Here is a 27,247-nt window from a genome sequence, read left to right on the forward strand (position 1 = left end):
AGAAATGCTGCCCGTTCTATGCACAAGCCTCAAGAGACAGGCAGAGCTCCTGGAGACTCAGGGGGTCTTTTATTAAAGCTAGCTCGAGTTATCTGTAGCAGGGTCCATAGGAATAAAATGGACCCTGCTGTAGATAACTTGAGCTAAGCTTTAGTAAAAGACCCTCTCAATGTACGAATGAGACAGTGGTGCAAGGAAGAGGAATTTATGTTTCTGGACAATATATCTGGGGAAGGAGAGCCTATTGTGTAAAATTGGGCTCCACCTTAACTAAGGTGGAACCAGGCTGCTGGCATCAACATTTAAAAAAACAAAAAAAATCCCCAGCTTTTAAACTAGAACCTTGGAAAAAGGTGACAGTAGCAAGAGCACATGGTTCAGAATAAGGTATCTTTGAAGGATATTATCAAACAGGGAAGTTAGAGCATCCTGATAGGTTGTGATAAAGGCAACAATAGACCATGTATCTGTATAAATAATTTCCACCTCCAACGTTCTGAAGCTCACTCCGTGGCAGGGAAGCACTGAAGCCCTGTACTGTTCGGAGGCTAGGCTGTCAGCACCACTCGCCCTCACTCATAGACCCGCCCTCAGCCACGCCCCATCCAGACATAATTCGCAACTCCAACGTTCTAATGAAGCCAACTTCCGTAGTTGTGTAGATCGCTGTTCCCCCATGAGTGTCTGCCCCGCCCTCGCATCACAACATTATGACGCCGAGGGCAGAACACTGACACTCATCCAATCGCATTGCTCACCCGACTGAGAGGAGGCAGACTAATGGAACACCATGCCAGGAGCAGCCCCCTACGACTGACGTCACCCTCTCTAACAGGCACAGCGGGACAAGTCACAGGCTCAGAGAACCGAGGTGTCGACGCCAGTATGTGCTAACTGCGAAGGATGCATCCAACATGGCTGCCAGCTCCTCCGAAGTCGGTGCACAGCGCAATTCCTGTATGCCTCAACACACAGCCTCAACCTCTCCGCCAGCAACATCACGCACATCAGGCCTCCAACACCCTCCCCAACAAAGATCAGACGCTGTTCGCCACCTCCCACAGCGGCAGCAATGCTTTACCAATTCTGCCACCATTAAAAAAAACCCAAACGGACACTGCAACTGAGTAAGAAGGGAAACAACCCCCCCCCCCCCCCCCCCCAGAAGGAGCATAGGCAAAGAGGCAGAAACTGGAGCCGGCTCACTCTCCCACAAAGATAACACACACTGAGAAACTGGAAGTCCACCACAGCAAAGCCCAGTATAGGGTTTTTTTTTTTTTTTTTTAATAACTCAGATTTCTGAGGAACGTCAGGCAGCTGCAAAAGGTAGGGAGAACAGAACAGTTGGGGGAGGGGACTGGGGTGAATATCAAATGTAAACAGGTGTACCTCCTAAACTTGCCACCGCACTGCCACACACCCACGAACAAACCACAACACACACACTCCCACCCAGTCTCACTCTCTGTCACACACACACACACTCGCACATTCACTCACTCTGACACAGACTCAAACATACACACTCCGAGGAAACCCTTGCTAGCGCTCGTTTCATTTGTGTCAGAAACGGGCCCTTTTTACTTGTCTTTAAATAAAGAGCAGACTAGAAAAACTGCAAATTCACTGTCAACTGCTGAGCAAGTTGTTAATAGGAACAAAAAACATTGTCTGAAGTGTCTGAATACAAATGGAAGAATATATGACTGAAAATGTAGAAAAATAGGCATCTCTAAGACCTGGTGGAAGGAGAATAATGGAGACATTGTCATACACTGTTATATTACAGTGATGGGGTGGATTAAACTGAAGGAGGGGCTTCACTATATGTTAGAGGGCCTTGAATCAAATGGAATAATAGTTCTGTAGGAAACAAAGTTGATCTTGGAATCCTTATGGATAGAGACTACGTGTATAAATGGGAAAATAATAGTTATAAGTGTATACTATTGTCTGCTTGGCCAGAATGAACAGATGTTGAAATGCTATTAGAGTTTAGGGAAGCAAACAAATTAGGTCACACAATAATAATGAATGATTTCAATTACCCCAGTGTTGAGTGGATAAATAGAATGTCAGGGCATTCAAGGGAGGTAAAGTTTCTTGATGAAATAAATGACTGCTTCATGTAGTAGCAGGTTCAGGAATAAGAAATGGAGCAATTATAGAGCTAGTCTTTAGTAGAACTCATGGTTTGGTGCAGGAATTTACGGTACTGGATCCACTTGGCAACAGCAATCATAACATGATCAAATCTGATTTAGTAACTGGAGAGAGTATACAAAGAAAATCTACCACATTAGCCTTTAACTTAAAAAAAAAAAAAAGACTATGGAAAATGAAGAAAATGGTAAAAAAAAAACAAAACTTAGGTGAGCTACAGAGGTCAAAACTTTTATATCAGACGTGGGTGTTGTTCAAAAATACCGTCCAGGAAGCCCAGACTAGATATATTCAAGATATTTAAGAAAGCAGAAGAAAGGCCAAACGACAGTCAGCATGGATAAAGAGTGAGGTGAAGGAGGCTATTTGAGCTAAAAGAACATCTTGCACAAAATGGAAGAAGGATCCAAATGAAGATAATAGGAAACAGCATAAGGGATGGCAAGTCAAATGCAAAGCATTGATGAAGGCAAAAGGAGACTTTGAAAATAAACTTGCCTCAGAGGCAAAAATACAGAATAATTTTTTTAAAGATATATTGGAAGCAGGAAATTGGTGAAAGAATCTGGGCCACTTGATGATTTTGGGGTATAAGGGGTACTCAGGGAGGACAAGGCCATACTGGAGAAGCTAAATGAATTCTTTCTTTGGTCTTCACTGAGGAAGGAATAGGGGAGATACCCATGCCAGAAATAATATTTGATGATGATGATGAGCTAGAGGAACTGAAAGAAGTTTCTGTAAACTGGAAGATGTAATAGGGCAAATTTGACAAACTAAAGAGTGACAAATCACCTGGACTGGATGGACTGGATTGTACCTACCCCAAAGTACTGACAAAACTAAAAAATGAAATTGCAGATCTACTGTTAGTAATTTGTAACTTCTCTTTAAAATTGAGTGTGGTATCTGAAGAGTGGAGGGTGACCAATGTAACACCAATTTTTTATATTTCAACAGTTTTTATTGATGATGTACCACGTCAAACAAAACCAATAAAGTCAAACATTTTGTAAACATTCAGTCATGTCATAATTGTACATATGCATCTAGTCTAACATCATCATCATTACTTTACATCCTTTCCTCCCCCTTCCCCCCCCCCCCCCAACCTCCCCTTTATTTTACTCCTTTACCTTTATCTACTTATTTCATGGTAATTATACTAGCAATATCTATTATAGGTCTTAACCGGTCCAAAATCCGGAGCAAATATCTGCTGTATGTCTCACTATCTAGGACGTATCCAATTTGTTAAGCACTGCACTTCTAGTTGTGTGGGAGATATTTTGTAAATATTTAGACCATATATTAAGAAAGATCTTTCTTTTCTTTGGGTTACCGTAAGCCTCCCTGGCCTCCCAGAGCATTAGCTCATGGAACCTACTTCTCCAGTACCAAAAGGAGGGTGGCTCAGCCTGCAGCCAGTGAGTATACATTTTTTCCCCACTGCATGGGTCTTACACAAGAATAACTCCTGATTTTTGTCTGAGATCCCATAAGCATTGCTTTTATTCAAAAGCAGTCCCCTCCAGGAGGTAACACCAATTTTTAAAAAGGGGTCCAGAAGCAACCGGGGAAATTATATACCGTTGAGCCTGATGTCGGTGCTGGGCAAAATGATGAGACTATTTGTTATAAAGAACAAAGAAGGAATTTTACTGAAGATTGGCTTGAATTATCTGTAGCAGGGCCTATAGGAATAAAACGGGCCCTGCTGCAGATAACTCGAGCTAATCTTTAGTAAAAGACCCCCCAAATTACTTAAAATGTACAAAGGAAATGGAATGGTGGACAAAGCCAACATAGATTTAGCCAAGAGAAATCTTGCCTCACCAATCTGCTATATTTTTTTCAAAGGGATGAATAAAAATGAGCTGGTTGATATTGCATATCTAGTTTTTCAGAAAGCATTTGAAAAAGTACCTCATGAATGACTTCTGAGAAAAGTAAAAAGTAGTAGGATAGGAGGCAGTGTCCTACTGTGAATTAAGAAATGGTTAAAACAGAGAGTATAGAGAATAGAGTTAAATTGTCAGTATTCTCAATGGAGAAAGGTAAAGAGTGGGGTTGGTTCCACATTAGGAATCACCACCCAGCAAAAGCATCTAAGTCTTATCATAGATATGTTGAAATCCTTTGCTTAGTGTACAGCAGAGGCCAAGGAATTATTAGGAAAAAAATGTATAATAAAGAAAGAATATTATAATGCCTTTATGTTGTTCCATGGTGCAACTGCCCTTTGAATACTAGGTGGTTCTCGCATTTCAAAAAAGATGTTGTTCTCTCTGTTTTTTTTTTTCTTTTGGTTGTAGCCCACAAGATAGAGAAGTAAGCTAAAATAGGGGCTGGTGCTACCTCAGTTTTTGTTGGTGACAGGTATGGGGCATCTTATAGGAGCATTGTGTGAAATCATGTACTTGGATCTTTTGTATGCTGGAGCAGTACCAAAGGTGTACTCTTATTTCAGAATGAACTAAATTGTGACAACCTAAGCTTTTGAAAACATGAGCTTGCTCGGTGAGGTGACCCATCACTTTAACCCAGTCCTTGGGATATACTCAGCCAGTCAGGTTTTTAGAATACCCACAATGAATATGCTTGAGATAGATTTACATACAATGGAGGCAGTGTATGCAAGTTTTTTCTCATGTGGATTCATTGCGGATATCTTAAAAACCAGACTGGCTTGGTGTGTCACAAGCAGGGCCGTGCCAACCCAGCAAGCGGGGTAAGCACGGCAGGGGGGCGCCTGCCAATCAAGGGTGCTGCCGCCGCCGGCCGAGTATAGTATTAAATTTAAAAAATAAGTCGCGTCGGCACCTATGCGCATGCGCTGCTCTACTTCTGCTGCCTTCCCGTACCGTGCGCAGCGCACGCGCCTTGGATTGGAGCCTCGCTCGTCGTGGATGCAGGCTGCATCTGATCTGGAAGCCTTAAAAAAAGAGTCAGGTAATGTACTAACTTGATCCTGTGCCTTCTGTGTACTCATTGTAACCGGCTTGTGTCTTCTTGGTCTCTCTTCTTCTCCAGATGACTCGCTGGAGGAAAGTTAAACATTTACCTTCCTACCTCTCATTTTACCCTTATATATTCGACGCTTCTTATCCATGCCACTGAGGGATTAAGCATAAACCGCATGGAATTTATTCAGGCAGTAAGAGCCATGAGGAAAAATGAAGAGATTGCAATGTATAGTGAAGAGAGAGTTATGAGAATTTGTGTTCCACATGCCAAAAAGGCAGTAGGAGCAGTTAGAGATTAGAGAACCAAGGCTAATAAGAGAGAGAAGGAGAATATATAGAAAACAACAAAGGGGATCAGACAGAGAAAATAATTCTTTGTGAGAACAGAGAAGGAATGATTGGTAAGGTAGAGTGCGAGCCAGTGAAATACTCTTCTGATAATTCCACAGATGAGGTGGCAGCTAGCAGGATAAAATCACCTGCATCAGAAGCAAATAATGGGTCAAGCAAGAGAAGAATAGTAGAACTGCCAGACACATGGGAGGGAATAAATGACTAAGAACTGTCTATAGAAAACAAATGTTTTAAGGAGTTAAGTCGTCTGTTCCAGTTTTCTTTCTCTTTTTGTGAGCTACACAGAACTTTCTAGATATGTGTGGGATATGTGTCAATATAAGATAATGTAATATAAGGCAGTCTGTAAATGTAAAGTTTAATAACGAATGGGATGTTGAGTGTATGGGAGGGATGTGTTTTTTGGTTTGTTTCTTTTTTTTATTCAGGGCTTCCTATGTACTGTTTTACCTGTATTTTGCTGAAAATTGCCCCAGGCTATCCGAATACAGGCAGTCAGATAAATATGCAATAATATTAACAATAACCTTGCAGGGGAGGGTTCTCTGAGAACATTGATAGGAGCCTGAACTTGTTGATATTCTTGACATATAGTTAACTTTTCAAAAAATTAGTGCAGATCACAAGATTTCCTGTGATACATACTTATTACTGTTTTTACCTTCCATACATTTGCATGCAACACTGCTCATTAATATTTTCCTCACATTGGACCTGCTTTCTTTCTGGTGTTGGTAATGTTCCTACAAAGAATCACTAGCAGAAGTGAAAAAATCCAGATGAGGGAATGTACACCTTGAAAGCAGTGTTTCTCAACCCTCTCCTGGGGGGGGGGGGGGGGGGGGGGGGGAACAAGCTAGAATCAGGGAGGAAGGAGAGGAGACTACAAGGGCACAGGAAAGGAAAATACGCTGATCATGGAACAGAAAGGCAAAGAGGCAGACAGGGAAAAAAGCAAAGTGAGCCATTACTCCCCCCCCCCCAAAGCAGATGGCAAAATAAGTACAAAAATATAAGAGCATCTTCAGCGTAATACTAGCATGCCTTGTGAAAGGGTCCTTAGTGTTTATTTTATGAAAGATACAACAGGGCCTATGTTATGTTGCTTTTATAAATTGAAATAAAATATGAACCTTTTTTTTAACTTTCCACATAGGCACTGTTTTAAATCCCCCCCCCCTTATAGACCTCTTTCTGACTCCGTCACACGGGGGACTAAAGGTACTTAGTTCATATATCAGGTTCTGTATAGTTTCTCTAACCTCCATTGTCACCCAATCATAAGGGGGTCTGTTCTGGGGTGGCATTAGGAGCCGTAATTGAAAACTAATTCCCATAACTACAGCTTTCTGTTTTTCTGGGTCTAGGTATATTCTGGGCCATTTATGTTCCCACATAAATCTTATTAAACATCTGTCTAAGTTTCTGCAAAGACTGAGTGTCACTTGTATATGATCTACCTTGTAGACTAAATGTTAGGTAAAGAGAAGATAGAATCAATAAAAATAAAGACAGAGATAGGTTTAGATAGATAAGTACATTTTATTTCTTACCCAAAGACAAGTCTTCAAGTTGATACAAATACAGACATCAGATTCTGGTTTCATCCGCACAGGGCTTCGCCGTCTGACAGAAGCTTTGGAGAGGACTCTCAAACCAAGCCAAAATCTCCCTTCTTTTATACTCTATCCTCTCCATAGAAGTGAATGGTGAGAAACCTTGCTCCTAATCTTTCTCACTTTCTGAGATCATACTTTCCCATGCGATCTGCTGTCGGATGTGCCCACCTCCTTCCGTTCTCAGCTACTGCTAATTATCAACATGTTTTGGGAAGCGTTGAGATAACAGTTTCACATCTTCCGGCTGCAATACTTTTTCATACTTTTCATACCTTTCTCATGAACTCTGTATTACCTCTGTATCATTGTATACCAAAACTAATAAGCTCCATTTTATTCATCTGATCTTTCATTACAGGTGCTGTATTTGATTTAAAAGTTGTACCAAGTTTGTATCAGGACTCATTGTTCAGACCTGCTTTTTGCAGATTCTCAAATATTAAATCACTTCAGTACTTTTTAGCAGTTTAGGCTGTTTAAGGTATGTAAATTGACCCACCACTATTCCAGTGGATGGATCCCAAGCGGGGACACATATTAACTTACAGGAAAAGCAAGTCCTTGCTCAGCCAGTCATAGATTTTTAAACCTAGCTGGTATTTTTACAGCCTGAGTCCTAAAATCTGGCCTTCCACCCTTCCGGTGGGCATCTTGCTGTAGTATAATTATACATTCCCCACTTGTCACCCCCTCTGAGGAGGGGTGACACAAAGCTCGTCAAGCTCGTCATCATCCATTCCAGAAGGTGGCAAGCTATCAAACGAGAGGGGGAGTTTTGTTCTTATGGATTGCTAGCAGATATTATGCAAGACAGAAAACTTCACTCTTAGGTGGTATTGTTTTGGGCATATGGAATTCCCTTTATATTACCCAACCCCTTGGGCCTTAATCTTGATGTTACCCCTCTTGAGGCGTACTCAAACCTGTAGTGAGAGAGGTTTTATGAATGGGACTAATCCATGTTATAATTTTATTTATTTATTTGTTGCATTTGTATCCCACATTTTCCCACCTCTTTGCAGGCTCAGTGTGGCTTACAATACGTCATGAGTAGTGGAAATGCATGAGAAGGTATACCTTTAGTAATAACAGTAGGATTTTGGGTAACATGATAATGACAGAACATGATAGTATTTTTCAGCAAACATAATAAGAAATATATAAGAATTATCTAAGAAAATATACATTTAGTAATAGCAAAAGGATCTTGGGTAGCGTGATGATGAAAAAACATGTTAATATTTTGGCAAGTAGATATTGTGGAGGCAGTTCTGGATATGTGTACAGGAGTTCATATTTGTTGATCATTGTTGTATGCCTTGTTAAAGAGATGAGTCTTCAGTAGAATTCGGAAGTTAGCTAGTTCATAGATTGTTTTTAAATTGCGCGGCAGCACATTCCAGAATTGTGTGCTCAGGTAGGAAAAGGTTGACGCATGCGTTAGTTTGTATGTCAGACCTTTACAGTTTGGGAAGTGAAGATTAAGGAATGTGCGGGATGATTTTTTAGCATTCCCAAATGTGAGCATCATTTTAAGAATATTGCTGACAATTCCTGTCAGTGTGGCAAGTGGTGAGCGATCATTTTCACGGTTAAAAATCATAAAAAATTATTTGCGATCAAGTATTTCACAAGAAAGGCTTGTAAGCCTTGCCATGATAGCTATTGAGAATGATATATGTGCCCAGTTAGATATCAAAGATTTAATTACTAATTTCGTGAACATGAAAGCACGAAAAGCTAAGTGGTTTTAAACCCTTTATTTGTTCAGCAATCCCACAAAGATGCACTCCATCTTTCAACTCCTATTTCTTTTGCATCTTGTGCCACACGGGGGGGGGGGGGGGGGGGGGGTGCCAACTGATAGTCTGCAGGGGGGCACCAGAGACCCTTGACACGGCCCTGGTCACGAGGACTGGGTTGAGAACCCCTGTTTTAACCAAAACTAACCCGAAATTCTGTTTTCAGTAGAATGTAATGTTCCTCATCCCTTATTATCCAAGGAGAGAGACATGACATTTGGGGTATGGTATTATACAGCTGCCATATTATACACACACAACTTCTTCTGTACAATCTGCTCTTTAGCTAGATGTAACCTGCCTCTGATGCTGGATGTAGTTTTTAGTTACTGATAAGACACGTGAAGTATTATTTGCCTCTTGTAAACGTTCTTTTCAGGTACAGTGTGTCACATGGGAAAACATCTCCAAATACAATACTGCTTTTAGTCTCACATGAACACAGTTAAGGCATCTGGATCACTTTTTGTGTAATGAGTAGGGTGAATAGGTCCTAAAGGAAAGGGAGGAGACCAAGTCATAAAGACAGGATCTAGCATGAAAGACCAAATTACACAAATTCCTGAATGCAGAACCCAAACAATTTTCAACTGACCTTGGCAGCTTTTCAGAAGGAATGCATTAGGCACAGAGTGACTTTACTTAGGATAAGTGTGTTCTTGTTGTATAGCTGTTCATCTGGAACAAATATTTATTGTGGCCTATAGTTTTAGAACTCTAACTCTTCTAGAATTTGTTGTTTGTAACCATTAGCATTTAACTGTAGCAAAGCTGACATTGCGGGGAAAAATGAGGGTACACTTTGTACTTCTGTGTTTGGATGCCATTAATTTCCAGGAAATTCTGCATACTGACTGCTTTCTTTGCACACTATTAGGTTACACCATTCATGTAAGATATTCTTTTCTTTTGTCCAAGCCTAAATACTTGCTTTTTGGTTTCTGCTCCTTACGTTCTGTCTCCCTTCTGTTCACCTTTTCCCATTATAAAAGATATGCTTGAGAATGTAGAATGTAGTAGAGTTGGTAAAGTCATAAAGAACGTAAGAGATGTTATTTCTCTGCTGGTTGGGCAAATATTCTGAGTTTTAGGATGGTATTTCCCTGCTTTTTATTGTCCTTCTGTTGAAGGATGTCTTTTATAGCTAGCAAGACTGTTGTCCTGTTGTGCCAGTACCGAACTGGGATGCTTCATGACTTTCCAGTTTCTGCCCAATATAATCAGTATATTTAGTTCTTATTGCCTCTGCTATTTTTCCCTCTTCTATCCTTCCAGTGATATTTGTAATAATCTGTAGAAGTCATAGCCTTCCATCAAACCAGGCTGTAAGTTAGTGGTGATATAGCTCCTGGAAATGATATTGAAATTATCATCACTGACCAAGTTTCATGCTGCATTCAAATCTATCTACAGAATTTTTTGTATGTTTTGGTACTAGTACAAGTACTGGAAACACTCTAGAGTTGTAGTTAAGCATTGTAGTGACAAAGCCATGGAGGTGTATTTGCACATTTTCTTGCTCTCACTCTGAACCCTGGTCGCCTTTCCTTTTCAGTATGATTGGTAGGAGGAAAGCTGCACTCTTTCTGGATTTTTATGTGCTGCTAGCCCACACTTGCATTTTAGTTAATTTTCTGTGCTAAAGAAGCTATGTGCCCTGGGTGGTTACACTTAGTTATAGCCTTAAATCCTCCACTGAATCCAATTTCAAATTATTTTCTCTAAAATCTGGATACAACGATCAATAATGTTTATATTCAAAAATAACTTAATTGTGCCTGAGCAGCAACTTTGGGTGCCCAGTACTGAAATGAGGTGTTGGACTGGAACACATACTAGAATGCATGGACTGAACAGGCTACAGGAGGACAGCAGAAGGCATGCCTTCCACTCTGGCCCCTCTAAACCATTAGGTAACTAACAACAGGGTGGCAAAAAGCAGCCACAGTCAAAGCAAAGCAACAGGTCCAGACAGCCACTCTAAGTCTAAGAACCATCAGTATATAATTTTGCCAGTAGGGAAGGTGGGTGATCTCTGAATAGCCCATTTATCCAAGTAAATGTCTTTTGCTAATAGTCGTGTGTGTGTGTGTACCTATCTATCTATACCTACAACATCATCTGTATCCATATCTATTTCTATCTATATAGATAAATCTAGCTCTGTATGTATGTGTGTGTGTGTATGTGTATATATATATATATATATATATATATATATATATATATATCTTAGAGGGAGTCTAGGATCTTGAAAGTTAATAGGGGCATAGGGATAAAGTTTCTCTTAGGTAGTAGGGTAGTCAGTATCCTCATACCAGCTCTTTGTGGCATAAAAGTGTGTTTAAATTGTCCTACCATGTAGTCATATTAGTAAAAGCCCAACGTGTTTCGGCAGTAGCATGCCTGCATCAGGGACTCATTTGGTCCTTATCATAGGAACATATAACACACCTAAAAGTAATATGGTAAATCAGAACATGTACATGCAGTAAAATTATAGTAGTCAAAAGATATATAAATACATCCTAATTAAAAATTCATGAGTGGACCCATGCACATTAAAAGTTAACACACTAACCCCCCCCCCCCCCCCCCCGTTTACTAAGCAGCGCTAGCAGCTGCCATGCACTGATGCCAACACAGCCCATTCACTTTGAATGAGCTGTGTCAGCTTTGCTGCGCAGCAGCTGCTAGCGCAGCTTGGTAAGCTAGGGGGCTGAATACTGAAAGATGTGCAGGCAAATAAATGAAGAAATGAACTTAGAATAAAACGTAATAAAAAAGGGGGTATTTCATTAAAATAGGGCTCACAGATTATAAAGGTTACTTTCACTGGACTTCTTGAGGCCCGTGTGAGTGGCTAAACTAGAATCTTGTCTAAAAAAACAAAAGGTCAAAAGGTGATTGCACTACCCCAAACACTCAAATTACAACTTAGACAAGAAAGAGAGGGAGGACATCAGTAGTATAAAGTTATAGTCACCGGACCTCTCACAGCTGACCCAAGTCCACAAACCTCAATACGTTTTTCAATCATTTGTCACTCCCACCTCCATCCTACCAAACACTTGTGGAATTTTTTTTTTGCTTTTGCTATTTTCTGTCTAAAAAAGAATCCTGGTCATTTAGATATAAGCATATAAATATCAATGTTCTAAAAATCATATTAATTGAATAGTTGCAGTTTTCCAAGAAAAACTAGAGATAAGACATTATGGCGTCATATTGTTCAGATCTCCATTGTAAAGAGAAAAGGGATACCATATCTAAATGACCATGTTGTGCAGTTCTTTTTTTAGCCACTCACACTGGCCTCGAGAGGTCCATTGTAAGCAACCTTTATTGGCAACACATGCTCTTTCTTTCTCTCCTTCCTGCCTCTCAAGATCTGTTCTTTTTTCTTCCCTTAACTCAGAGGTGAGCAACCTTTTATACGCAGAGGGCCGCATGAATGTCTGTACTATCCCTGTTGTGCTGCAACATAACATAATGTTGGAACCAGAAATGCACAAAAACAATGGAAACACACTGCCAGGGTTGCTATTCTGAAAATTTTTGCAAAATACAGTATTTAAAAGTGCCAGAACTCTGGAAAATATATACTTCTCATGATCTCTCAGGCCACAAGTTGCCCAGCCGTTCTTTAACTGTTCATAGAAATGACTCAGGTGGAAGCAGCTGTCTGAGTTGTAGCATGAGTAACTGTATTTGGCTTCGAGGGTTTGAGAACAGTACAAAAGGTGTGTATGTCTTAAATGATCAGGCCTCAGGTAGAAGTGTCTACAGTAACCACTTCCTCCTGTGCAGCCATAAAACATAAGACTTTCATTGTCAAGAAATATTTAGTGACGTAAACATCTGGATGTAACCAGTGCCTGAGATTGCAAGTATATCCTTCAGGTGACACCATCTTGTTATTAGAAGTACATAAAAGTGCTACGCTGACTGACACCAGTAGTCTTTCAAGCAAGTGGCTGTTGTGTTCTGTTGCGTTCTCGAGGACCTCGGCATTCTATCAGGTCCTCGAGGTGGAACTGGAGTTCGTGAGCCCTTGGGCCACTGCCGAGGAGCGGCAGCGGCAGGCAAGACCACCCTGGGATGGGATACATGGAAGAGCAGTACTGGAACTCTGGACTGGAGTAGTACAAGGCAGGCAACTGGAACAGACGAAACAGGAACAGCTTCACCTGCACTTAGCCACCGTTCCTCCGGAGTTGAGCTCCGAAGTGCAGGTGGCCGGCAGGACTTGCAGGATACGCAGGAACTGAAGATCCCGAGGACCCACCCCGGGTCTGGGATACACGAGGGAGACTAGACTAGGAACTAAACTCAGACAGGGAGCTGCTGCACCGCCACTAGCAAGAACCAGAAGACAGACCAAGGAGACAAGACATACGAAAGCTAGCAGGAGCAAAGACTAGGGCAACATGCCAGCAAGGCAGACTGGGGATCAGGGAATACCCAGTGGGTAAACCCACTAGCTAGGTAGCAACAGGAAACAGGGACCACGCCCTGGAAATAAACACTAGCTAGACAGAGACAGGATTCAGGATATACACTCAGGGTATACAAGCAGGGTTGGCACACAGACTAGGCAAGACAGGATTCAGGGTAAAGAGAGCAAACCAGAAATAACAGGCCAAGGGTCTTGGGAAGACAGGAGAACAGACAGAGTAAACCAGGAAGAACAGGCCAGGGGTCTTGGGCAGGCAGCAGAACAAACAGAGTAAACCAGGAATACAGGCCAAGAGTCTGAAGCCACAGCCGGCCCGTTCCACACACTGACTGGGAACTCACAAAGGCTGAGGCTTCTAGTGCAGACAGAGAACAAACACGGACAGAGGCTTCACCCCAACACAGGGTAAGCCTGGAGTAGAGGCTTCACCCCAAACACAGGGTAAGCCAGGAACAGACCCGCAGTCCACAGACAGAGGCTTCACCCCAACTCAGGGTAAGCCAGGAAGGACCCGCAGTCCACAGACAGACAGTGGCAGGGAAGACCCCCCCATGGAAGGACAACAGACACAGGAAGAAGCTGGGCTGGAACCCAGAGAAAGGCTAAGCAATAGTGCAGCAGACACTTACTAACCTGACCTGGCCTAAGAGCATAACACTTATGCAAAGGCCCTGACTGCAAGCACAGCACTTCCTTATGAAGGCTCTCACTGATGAGTCACCAGCAGCAGGATAGAAGCAGGAAGTACACTGACCCCAAAGAGAGGCTTGACACACATAGGAAGTGAGCCCACAGGAAAGACAAGCAGGAGCCATCTTGGAAGCTGGAACAGAACAGATGGAAGCCATTTTAGATGCTGGCTCCCTAGAGAAGCATAGCCCACACAGGTGAGGTCTAGTGAAGTAATCAGCACACAGAGCCAGAGACAAAACTAACACAGAGACAGACAGAAGAAGCAGGAGCCAGCTAGGCAGCTGACCCCCAGGAACAAGGTAAGTCTGAGGGTGGTCACGGCCACCGCTGATCATTTGGGATTACTCAAAAGATCCTTTCCTTTTGTTAATTCACAGATATAAGGAGGTGGTAGTCCACTGGGCTAATAAGTGTTATTGGACCTGGCCTCCAGAAAAATATCCAAACCCTTCTTAAATTCTGCTGTACTATTAACTTTGACCACATCCTTGGGGAGCAAATTCCACAGTTTGTTCACTGTCTGAAAAAAATACTTTTAAAGCTGTTACCAATTATTTTCCTGGTTCTATTTCTATTTAAAAGTGTGAATAACTATTACTTGCCACTCATTATTTTATAAACATTTATGTTTCCACATTGTGTAGCTCTCACTAAAACTGATTATAGTACTCAAGGTTTGGTTGCTCAGAGGCATTATCATATTCTTTGTTTTATTTTCTGTTCCTTTCCAAATAATTCCTAACATTCTATTTACATTTTTGACTTCCATCACACACAAAGCTGAGGATTTCAATATATTTTTCACAACCATCAAGCTCATTTTTCTTCGCAGTAGCTCCACATACGGAATCCAGCATTGTGTTCATTTGATTAGGATTATTTTTCCCTATCTGAGTTAGTTGGCACTTTTCCACATTAAATTTCATCCTTTATTTGGATGCCCACTTCCTCAGTCTCACATTGTCCTCCTGCATTTCCTCACCTCCTGTTTGAGGTTTTTCTACTTTGAATAATTTTGTTTCATTTGCAGATTTGATCACCTTACTTCCTTTTTTCAGACCATTCATTGAATCAGTTAAATAACACTGGTCCCAGTATGGATCCCTGAACACTACACTGTTTACCTCTTTCCATTGGGTAAAATGATTATTTAGTCCTTTGCTGTTTCCCTTAACCAATTATCATTCTACATGACTTTTTATGAGGAACTTTATTAATACTTTCTAATAATCCTAACACACTGTAGGGACTTGGCTAACCTTTATCTACATCCTTATTTATATCTCCAAAGAATTCTAATAGATTAGAAAATACAATCTTATTTTGCTAAAGTCATGCTGACTCTTCCCTATTACTGTTATTCATAGTAACAATACATTTTTCTTAACAATAGCTTCCACCATTTTACCCAGCACCTAAATCAGACTCACTGATCTGTTGTTACTTGTGGTGGGGTTACTGTTGAGCAAACTGCTATAAAATGTAGGTATTGTGCATTTTTTTCTTTTTCATTTATTATGCTGTGTGTTTGGGTTAAAAAAAATATTTTAGGAGCAAAGGGCAGAATTTGACTGTTTTAAGACATTTTGTTCAAAGTTCTAGTTTCTGTCAAGATTGATTATGGTGAAATCCTTCCCTGCCTCATGTCTTCTTCTTGAAGTCATTGAGATATTTGACAAAAGACTTGTAACACTAAGGAAGATTGAGTAATTGATACATTTTTAAATCAAGATATTTTTTAGTCTTTCAATCCTAGTAGAATGTTGGAAAGAAATTTTTCATAAGGTGTTAAAAGTGTCTGTCTATCTTTTTGGGGATGTTAAATCTTGACAACTTCATAGAATGAGACTGTGAGGGAGCCTATAGGACACTGCCACATCCCCTCAAGGACACTCCCTCACAGTGTCAGAGCCATCTTAAAACCCCATAATCCTGCCCAAGGGGGAAGTGATACAGGAAGGGTGGATCCAGAGAGAGGGCATGGTCCAGGAAGTATAAAAGGCCAAGCCAGAGCAAGGTTAAAGATGCCCAGAGGGAAGCAGCGATGCCCACCGCAGATGCTTCCACCATGAGACTAAGAAACTGTAACCCATATGTTTAGGTAGGCCAAATTCAACTTGGAAGAGTTTGTGTTTTGACCTGGTCGGGTGCAGGCCAGCTTCATGTACTCACTAGGAGGTCCTTTTACGAAGGTGCACCAAAAGGTAACCTGAGCTGGTGTAGACGCGTGTATTGAATGCACGCAGGTCCATTTTTCAGTGCACCTGCAAAAAAGGCGGGGTTTTTTTGGCTGAAAATGGACATGCGGCAAAAACTAAACATTGACATGTGTCCATTTTGGGCCTGAGGCCTTACCGCAACCCATTGCGGTAAGGTCTCACGTGTTAACCAGGCTGTAATCGTCAGTGCGTGTACACTGCCGATTACCACCCAGTTAGCACCACATGGTAGAAAATAAAAAATAGATTCTGCTGCGCTTATCGGATGTGCGTAAAAAAATGGAATTACCGCTATTAATTTATTTACCATACTTTATCAAGGGGCTCATTTTTGAAACAGAAAAACGCCCAAAAAGCGGCATTCAGAATCTCCCCCCTCCAAAAACGTTCGTCCCTATTTTTGAAACCCATTTTAAGACATTTTTCTATGCATTTCATCTGAAGTGTGTCCAAATCACAAGAGGGTGTGTTGGGAGCAGGATATGGGCGTTCCTAACACTTGGATGTTTTTGTGCCATAATGGAACACAGCAAAAACATTCAGGGCTAAAACCATAGGCGTAGTTTGACTGTTTCATTTGGGGGGGGCAAAGAATGGGTGGAGCATATTAGCATATCATTTGCATATATACATATGCAAATGAATATGCTAATATGGAGGAAGGAAATGAAATTTACAGGCAAAATATTACAGATGCACATTTCAAAAAGCTGACACATTTCAATTAATAAATTATGAATAAAATACTTTTATTTACCTTTGTTGTCTGATCATTTAGTTTTTCTATTCGCTTTGATCCCAGTGTCTTCTGTTTTATGCAGTGTGTTCTTTCCAGTAGGCTTCCCTCTGCTCTCCACCCTCCCAGTCCCATCCATCTCTTGCTCCTTCCCTCTGCTCCCCACCCCTCCCAGTCCCATGCATCTTCTGTTCCTTCCCTCTGCTAACCATCCCTCCGTCCCATCCATCTTCTGCTCCTTCCCTCTGCTGTGCCTGACCTCTCCCAATCCCATCCATCTCCTGGTCCATCCCTCTGCTCCCCACCCCTCCCAGTCCCAACCATCTCTTGCTCCTTCCCTCTGCTCCCCACCCCTCCCAGTCCCATCCATCTTCTGTTCCTTCCCTCTGCTCACCGTTCCTCCGTCCCATCCATCTTCCCTCTGCTCCCCACCCCCCCGCGAGGTCCAAGATGGTGACTCCGTTTACCCCCTCTCTTCCTCCCTCCCTCCGGCGCAGGCAGCAGTCTTTTCCAGTGTTCCTGGCAGCGGTAGCGATGTACACGCTGCCTTCGGTCTGCCCCGGAAGCCTTCTCTTCAAGTTCCTGTTCCCACCTATGCGGGAACAGGAACTTGAAGAGAAGGCTTCGGGGCAGAGCCAAAGGCAGCGTGTACAACGCTACCGCTGCCAGGAACGCTGGAAAAGACTGCTGCCTGCGCCGGAGGGAGGGAGGAAGAGAGAGGGGTAGATGGACACGCTCCTCTCCGTCCGCTTGGCTTCCCTGCCCTCTCTGTCTGCGTCCCGCCCGAAAGGAAATGACGTCAGAGGAAGGCGGGACGCAGATAGAGAGGGCAGGGAAGCCAAGCGGATGGAGAGGAGCGCGTGCCTGCATGTGTTTTTTTTTTTTTAACTAATGGCGCGGCGGCGCCTCGCATCGTTTGGGGGGGCATTGCCCCCCCTTGCCCCCCCAGTCTACACCTATGGCTAAAACCTAGATATTTTGGGCTAGACCTGTTTTAATAACGACTAAGTCACAAAAAGGTATCCCAAATGACCACTGGAGGGATTAAGGCATGATCCCTCCCTCCTACCCCCCAGAGATGTGAAAGAAACAGTGCATACCAGCCTCTAAGGCAGCTTCAGATGTTATGGTCAGTCCTATTAGAGCAGCAAGCAGGTCCCCAGAGTAGTGTAGTGGTCAGTGCAGTGCGCTGTAGAGAAGGGGACCCAGGCCCATAACCCATTCTGTTACACTTTGTGGTGGAAAGTGCGAGTCCTCCAAAACCCACCACAAAACCTACTATACCTACATATAGGTGACACCTGCCCAAGAGCTATTGTAGAGGTGCACAGTTGTGTACAGTAGGTTTTTGGTGGGTTTTGGAGGGCTCGCTATACAATATAAGGGAGTAATGGTGACGTTTTATGAGAAGTCCACTGCAGTGCCCTCTAGGGTGCCCCACAGCTCTGCTGGGATATCCGTGTGGTCAGTCTACTAAGAGTGCTGGCTGCTCCTGTATCCCAATGTCTTGATTTTGTGTTTTTCACTGGGATGTTTTTTCAAAAATGGTTCAAAAAGACGCACTGAGCACAACAACGTCTAACAAATGGCCATTTTCCAAAACAAAAAGACATTTTTTCTCTTTTGAAAATGGCTATTTTCAATAATGAATTTGTGGACTTTTTCCACAAAACATCCAAAGTCGGAATCATATCCAAAATATCCCTGCACATCATTAAATTTTCAGAACTACATGCATATATGTGTATGTGTGTATATCTATCTATCTATCTATCTATCTATCTATCTATCTATCTATCTATCTATCTATCTATCTATCTATCTATCTATCTATACATATATATATATATGTGTGTGTGTGTGTGTGTGTGTGTGTGTGTATTTTATTTTTTTTTTTGGTTTAGCCTTCTTGTTGCCAGCTGATAGTGGGAACCTGAGATTGGTTTCCCTAGGCTTCTTACCTCCCAACAGAATCAATAGATAAAAATTAAACCATACTGTCTCATTTTGGGAAGAACATTGTGAAACGTCTTCATTTATGAACTTTCACTATTACATAGAACTCTGAGTATACCATATGTATATAAGTATTGCCATACTGGGACAGACTGAAGGTCCATCAAGCCCAGCATCCTGTTTCCAACAGTGTCCAATCCAGGTCACAAGTACCTGACAAGAACCCAAAACAGTACAATACAATTTATGCAGCTTATTCTAGGAATACTTGTCAAAAAATATACGTGGCTATTATTTTCACCTTCACTCTTCTAAAAACTAGCAAAAATATGTAGGAGAAAATTTGTGGAAACACTTATATATTAAAGGTGGGGTAGGGTCTCATAACATTAAACATGGCTACTATTCACTTCACTCCCGTGGTGAATCTATGCTCGTGTATCACGTTCTAATCATCGACTCATGCCATCCCCGTCCTATGTTATCAATCTACAATCACGTTGTCATACTATGTTGTATGTACTCATAAGACACTTTGACGGGCTGCTGCGTTCTTCTATATCTGGTGTATCTATATGCTCCGACAGGTGCATGTTTCGCAGCGCTTCATCAAAGGGGACTTTTACACCAATCAGCTGTTAAGTGCCTCATCATCGCTAATCTCTTATTCTAGGAATAAGCAGTGGATTTTCCTCAAAGTCCACTTTAATAATGGTCTATGGACTTTTCCTTTAGGAAGCCATCCAAACATTTTTTTAAACCCAGCTATGCTAACCACTTTTACTACATTCTCTGGTAACGAATTTCAGAGTTTAATTACATGTTGAGTGAAGAAATATTTTCTCCGATTTGTTTTAAATTTACTACTTTCTAGCTTCGTTGCATGCCCCCTAGGTCTAATATTTTTGCAAAGAGTAAACAAGCGATTCACGTGTACCTATTCCACTCCACTCATTATTTTATAGGCCTCTATCATATCTCCCCAGAGCCATCTTTTCTCCAAGCTGAAGAGCCCTAGCCGTTAGCCTTTCCTTATAGGGAAATCGTCCCATCCTCTTTATCATTTTCATCGCTCTGTTCTGTACCTCTTCTAATTCAACTATATATTTTTTTAGATGCGGTGACCAGAATTGCACACAATATTCGAGGTGCAGTCGCACCATGGAGCAATAAAAAGGCTTTATAGCATCCTCATTTTTGTTTTCCATTCCTTTCCTAATAATACCTAACATTCTATTTGCTTTCTTAGTGGCCGCCGCACACTGAGCAGAGGGTTTCAACATTTCATCAATGATGACGCCTAGTTCACTTTCCCGGTCGGTGACTCCTAATGTGGAACCTTGCATTACATAACTATAATTCTGGTTCCTCTTTCCTGCATGCATCACTTTGCACTTGCTCACGTTAATCATCATCTGCCATTTAGACGTCCAGTCTCCCAGTCTTGTAAGGTCCTGTTGTGATTTAACAACTTTGAATAACTTTGTGTCGTCATATGTTAAAAAGCAGCGGTCCCAGCACAGACCCCTGGGGAACCCCACTAACTACCCTTCTCCATTGAGAATACTGACCATTTAACCCTCCTTTCTGTTTTCTATCTTTTAACCAGCTTTTAATCCACAATAATATGCTACCTCCTATCCCATGACTTTCCAATTTCCTCTGGAGTCTTTCATGAGGTACTTTGTCAAATGCCTTTTGAAAATCCAGATACACAATTATGACCAGCTCTCCTTTATCCACATGTTCTTGCAATACATGTGCAGTAATTCTCTAAAGGACCCTTTTACTAAACAGAGGTAAAAAGTGGCCTTAGTGCGTCCTTATACGGGTCATTCCTGCGCACTAAGGCCATTTTTACTGCTGGGGTAAAATGGCCAGTTTTTCTGTTTTCTATATTAATGGTCACACACTAATTTTCCCAATAGGAAGTGGCCGTTTGTGCATGAGCCCTACTGCCTCCCATTATATGGGTAGTAAGGACGCACATGCTAATTGGTTAGCACATGACAATGTAGCTGCAGTAACCGATAGCAAAGAACATGTTCAGTCTCCGCTCCTAGACCCGCCCCCTCAGTGCTAAAATGTAAATTTTATTTTTTGGTGTGTGGGTAGTGTGCGCACATCCAAAAAGTACCATGGGACACCTCAGTGTATGCCACAGTAATCTATTTTTTTCTTCAGTAAGCACATGATAGTGCTTATCACAGCTTTTTAAAAGGGCGGGCCCTAAATTTGACTTTCCCAGACTTGAAATCTTCTATGTGATGAAAGTTTGGACAGCTATGCAAACATAAATAATGGACTGTCATAATAAATACTAAGAAATGAATTTTTGGCAGAGCCCAAGTTTAATATAGATGGGGACTAGGTATATCTATTTATTTAAAAATTCTAGACCACCTACCTGATTAAAATGAGACATCCAAAGTGGTTTATAATATAAAAATATTAAACAGAATATATGGAATAAAAACTAAATAAAATATAATAAAACAGTATGTAATAGTGGCCCATGGCAGAAACTTGGGAAGAGATCCTAGGTCCACTCCCACTTGGATCCCTTTGTACCTATGTTCCTTTGTCTGTTCTTATGTCCTCCTCCTCCCTTGACTCTCCCCCCCATGTATTTAGCTTATTAACTGCCCTTCGAAAAGCTCAAAGCAGTGAACAATAATCATGAAATAATAAAATATAAAGATATCAATAACAGAAGTTATAATAAAATAAAACAATGACAGCAGATTTTTAAATAGTAAATAAGCATGCCCACAAAGAAAACAGTCATACATAAAATAATTAACACTAAAGTCCCCTTTCAAAATCCCCATCTCCTTTCCTTCCTATTCTCCAACCCTGTGATTTATTTCCTTCCATAATCCTTCCTTGACCCTTCTACTTATCACCCTGCCGCTTGGTTTCTCCCCTTTCTCTCTGCCTCCTTTGTTCCTTCCTCCTCCCCTGCTGCTAATTGCTGATTTCTGCTTCTTTCCTCCCTCCTCTGCCCCACAAGTGGTGCATTCTCAGTTTCTCCCTTCATCTCCATCCACATTTTGATTGATATAGAACTTTGTGGTGGCAGAGACAGAGAGCAGCAGTAACTGAAAAGAGAACGCTCATAGCGCCTCCACAGTCCCCACCCCTTGCACAGGTTTTCTTGGGTGCAGGAATCCCATGTAGGGTGAATGTGCCCACTGTAGGACCTTTAAGCACGTGCATGTGGGCTCTAGGCCCTTTGCTGATTTTTCTTTGCTCATGGAACAGCTAAAGATCTCCACCTGTGGCAGACTAGTTGGTACTCTTAAATTTTTGTTTGGGTGGGCTGCAGCCTCTCTGGGGCCATGTACACCTTAGTCTTTTATTTTCAGTTAATTTCACATTTGTAGTCAAAGGAGAAAGTAATTATTGGAGGACTTTGGTAGTTGCTGTGTCTAGTACAGCTGGTTACTAAGGAAACTTGCCTTAGAATAACATAATTTAACCCCTACCTCCAATGATTGCATTTTTTATTTTCTTTAATTGCTACTGACTTCTGCTTTTGCATCTGGTGGGATGGCACAAATTGTGTTCATTATAATGATTCAGCCTGCTGGCTTTCACAAAGCCCTACTGAATATGCAGGCTTTGAAAATGAGAACAATCTTTTTTGGAAGGATGGGTTAAAACAATTTTTGAATGTAGTAAAGAAATCCAGTTTCCTGGAATTTCTGAGTAAAGGACTTGAGGGACTGATTGTAATGATACTTTTGATTACACAATATGTTATGATTCCTTCACTGACTAGATTTACAATAGTAGAAGGTGGTATTGAGTCGCATTCGTTGATGTGTTTGACTGTTTAATATTTTGATATGTGTAAATAACAATTAGACAAGCAACACATGCCAGGAGATATAGAACTACATTTTAGCAACCTAAATTTTTACCTTTTGTTGTGCGTTTGATAGTAAAATATATTTAGTTACAATAAGTAAAATGTATTTTATTATATTTATTTTATATTTCATTCCTTATACCCTCTATGACCCCTACCATTCCATCTCTTCACAGCAGGCCTTATTTGGAAGGCACAGGAACTCTGTTGGACCCAGGTTCCGGGGGGGGGGGGGGGGGTAACTTTGAGGCACACCTTCCCCTTGTGTGATTAATTAGGGGCTGCTACTGTAATTGCATCCACCTTCACTCTCTGCATGGGTTTGAAAGTACAATTTTAATTATTATTTAATATTAATAAAGCTGGACCCCTTGTGAAAATAAGACCACCCGATTTCCACTTCTAAAGCTACGAGTTTGGCGATGTGTCAGTGCAGTTTTTATGTTTCTGCATTCACTTTTGCACAGTACAGCTTTTGGCTAGATAGCATTGCTCAAAATGTATTTTCTGTCCGAGCTGCTAACATCAGTTTGGGCCAATAACAATTTCATGTTCTCTGTGTTTACTTACTAAGTGAAAAATCAAATGCCAACCCTTCCAAATTTTTTAATAAGGAAACCAAATGAAAATGATTTTTATAGAGGCGATTTGGTATGTTTTCAACACACAATAAGGCAGTTTTATCAAATGTTTGCTCCACTAAAGATATTGTCTCAGCTTGGCCTTCCACATTTTGCATTCAAGATATAAGGTTTATTTTTTTAATTTGATACATTTGGAACCATTTCCCACACTTTCAGGAGGGGAAAGGGGGTGGGACTTGATATACTGCTTTTCTGTGTTTACAATCAAAGTGGTTTACATATTATATACAGTTACTTATTTTGTACCTGGGGCAATGGAGGGTTAAGTGACTTGCCCAGAATCACAAGGAGCTTCAGTGGGAATCAAACCCAGTTCACCAGGATCAAAGCCAGCTGCACTAACCACTAGGCTACTCCTCTGCTCCGATAGATTTGCCCCTACATGGACTTAAACTAGGATTTACTAATTTAAATTTTGTGTTTTAGGGTTTCCAGAAGAAAACAGAAATCTAATGTCTACAGTTTCCTGGGACTTTGAGTGTGTTTTACAACTTCAGGACCTGTGTGTAATACAAGAGGTGTTACTGTGTCTGGGTTTAAATCTTGTATTTCTTCTGTTTGGGGGCAGATTGGTAGGATATAGAAAGGTATGGGTCTGTGTGTTTATAGGAAAGGTGAGGTGGTGTCTTTTTTTCCCCCAGATGTTTCAGAAACTCTACCTGCCACGGACTGAATGTTTCCCAGTAGACTATTCTCTTTTCCCTTTACTTTTATTTTCTTAACATAAAGATTTATTGCTGTTACTAAAGCTGTTTTTTGGTTCGGCCCATTGTTCTGCTTCACAGACAATGTCCCACCTTGCCAGTGCTTCCTGTGATACTCCCCATTTTAGGAAAATTGGTACTCCTGATGTCCAGGGCATTCATCTTTGATTCCTCTTTTTCTAGCTTTTGTGTCAAACCATCTGTTGAGTTCTACTACACCAATCACTGACTTCTCTTCTACAACCACCTGCATTTTTGGTTTTGTCAACCTGCCTGTCACTGTTCGCTGTTTATGACCTGAAGCATCTCAGATGTGTGGACAAAGCAAAAACATAGGAAGGAGGTGGAGTGTGAGCCTGCAGAGCACCGAGCACCTGAAGTCTTGTCAGGAGTTTTCTTGACGCAGAACATCACTCTGACCCGCTGATGTCATTCTGGTGGGCCGGATTCAGCTTCAAAAGCCAGCAGCTGTCTGCGGTGTGGCCAAAGGGGCGTGCCCTAAGGGGCATGTCAGGCCCCTTGCGAGCCCCTTTGGAGCCCTGGTGGATCAGGATCCATCTCATGTGGACTTTATGACTACCCTAGAATAGGGAAACGCAAGGCTAAGATGAAACATCTAACTGTGAGTACTACTACACTTCCAGGGCCAAATGAAAAACACCTGATACCTTTGAGTAAAGATCTTCCTTCCCCCTTGATCTCTAGAGTAGATTTGGGTGCTTCTTTAAGTTCTGGGGATAGGTTGACCCCAGAGCCCTATTTCCCTAGTTGGGGGTTTATCACAAAGTGGTTTTCTCCTTCTGGGGAACTTTTAGCAGTGCAACAGTCTTCATCCTCTTTATCCAAGGTTTCTTCAATTGCTCCAGTCATATTTCCTGTAGAGGAACCAGTGGTGGATACTGGTTTCCCTCAAGTTTCATTATTGGATGTTTGGAAGATTGTAAAGAGGACTGAAGCACTGCTTCAAGGACCTGTACAGCAACTCTGTGATTTTTCTCATATTATGGTCTCTAAGGTAGATGATTTGGAACATAAAATAGTTTCTCTTGATGTTTCCTTTAAGAAAATATAATCTCAGCTTGGTGGTATTCAACAGGTTGGGGCTTCTCATATTAAAGGTAACCTACACCTGCATAGACAACTTGAGGTTGTGGAAAATCAGTTGAGATTTATTTATTTATTGTGAACATTTATATCCCACATATGCCCACCAAGGCAGGCTCTATGTGGCATACAATGTTAGGAGAAAAGTGCAACATAATAGCAGTAGGGCAAAGCAGAGGATAAAGTAGAGAAGGGGAAGGGAGGGAAAACTGCAGGGGAAAGGAAGGCGGAGATGCAAAAGATCAAGCATAGGTAGGTCTTCAGGGATTTCTTGAATAGGCTGTGATCAGAGGTCTCTTTTAATGCAGATGGCAGAGCATTCCAATAACGGGGACACTGGAAGCAAAATGAGGCAAAGAGCAGCTTGTATCTTAAGTTCCTGCAGTTAGGAAAGTGGAGATTGAGATAGGTGTGGGACGACTGCACGGAATTCCTAGGTGGCAGGTCGACCAGGCTGAACATGTAGGCAGGAGCGTCCCCGTATATAATCTTGTGTGTGGGAGCACAGACTTTGAATTCAATCCGTTCTTTAATCGGGAGCCAGTGGAGCTTCTCACGAAGGGGCGTTGCTGCCTCAAATCGAGATTTGCCAAATAGCAGCCTCGCCGCCGTGTTCTGCGCTGTCTGGAGTTTCTTAAGGGCATGCTCCTTATAACCGGTGTAAATTCCATTGCAGTAGTCGAAATGGCTCAAGACAAGGGAATGGATTACTGACCTGAATAGGACAAATGGTAGGTACTGCTTGATACACCTGAGGGACCTCATGGACAGGAACATTCGCTTCGTAATAGACGAGACTTGAAGGTCAAGAGTCAAGTGGGGGTCCAGAATGACACCAAGGAGTTTCAAACTTGCTGCGACAGGAATGAAGAAGTTCTGCATAGTAACTGTGCCCGGTATAGACTTCTTGAACTGGGAGCAGAGGATGAGGTACTATGTTTTTTCCCGATTAAGTTTAAACTTGAATGTGTTAGCCCAGTTGACCATGATGGCGAGACTGTCCTGAATTTCTGCTGAGATTTCGGCTATGGAAGACCGAAAGGGGATGTAGATAGTCACATCGTCAGCATAGATGAAGGGATTCAGGCCTTGGTTGTGAAGGGCCGTTGCTAGAGGCATCAGCATGATGTTGAACAGGGTAGGCGAAAGGAGTGAGCCTTGAGGAACCCCACAAATAGATTTCCAGGAAGGTGAAATAGAGGACTGGACTTTGACCCGATAGGAACAGCAAGACAGAAATTCCCGGAACCAATCCAAGACGGTACTTCCAACACCATTTTCAGCTAGTAACATGAGGAGGAGATTGTGGTCAATCATGTCGAACACGCTCGACATATCAAACTGAAGAAGTAAGATGTTTTTACCAAAGGACAGCTCTTTTCTGAAGTTGGACAGGAGAGTAACTAGTACTGTCTCAGTACTGTGGTGAGGTCGGAATCCAGACTTGGAGGCATGAAGAATCGAAAATTTGTCCAAATAATCAGCAAGCTGAGAATTCACCAAACTTTCCATAGTTTTGATGAGCAGTGGTATAGTAGCGACAGGGCGGTAGTTATTAATAATACTAGGCTCACATTTCGGGTCCTTCGGGATTGGCGTCAGCAGAATATGACCGTGATCAACGGGGAAGCGCCCGCATTGGAGCATGTAGTTCAGATAGGATATAAAGTCATCAACAAAACATTCCAGCGCTGATTGCCGCAGGTAGTTAGGGCAGCAATCCAGCTTGCATTGTGTACGAGAAAATTTGCGAAGGGCCAGAGAGACCGTCTCCGTGGTGACTGGCTCAAAGGTGTACCAATGACGATCAGCTGGGCAAGGGCCATGTGCAGGCGTAAGGCTTTGAAGGAAGGCAGCAGCAATAGAAGAGCTGAGAGGGAGCAAGCTCCGAAGTAGAAGGATTTTGTCCCTGAAATGGTTGGCCAACTGGATCGCTGATGGCATGCCCTCA

General features: G+C 41.9%; 1 protein-coding gene and 1 long non-coding RNA gene across 2 annotated transcripts in view; both read left to right on the top strand.

Annotated features, from left to right (window-relative positions):
- Nucleotides 1-27,247, top strand: part of RAD51B (RAD51 paralog B) — a 1,398,038-nt gene that overhangs the window by 108,795 nt on the left and 1,261,996 nt on the right. The gene's annotated exons all lie outside the window — the stretch shown is intronic.
- On the top strand, nucleotides 1,590-22,423 carry LOC115477193. The gene is made up of 3 exons (XR_003943290.1): nucleotides 1,590-1,672; nucleotides 20,903-20,907; nucleotides 22,411-22,423. It is a non-coding gene; the product is annotated as an uncharacterized LOC115477193 (long non-coding RNA).

Source organism: Microcaecilia unicolor, chromosome 9, assembly GCF_901765095.1.
Source record: "Microcaecilia unicolor chromosome 9, aMicUni1.1, whole genome shotgun sequence".
Taxonomy (NCBI): Eukaryota; Metazoa; Chordata; class Amphibia; order Gymnophiona; family Siphonopidae; genus Microcaecilia; species Microcaecilia unicolor.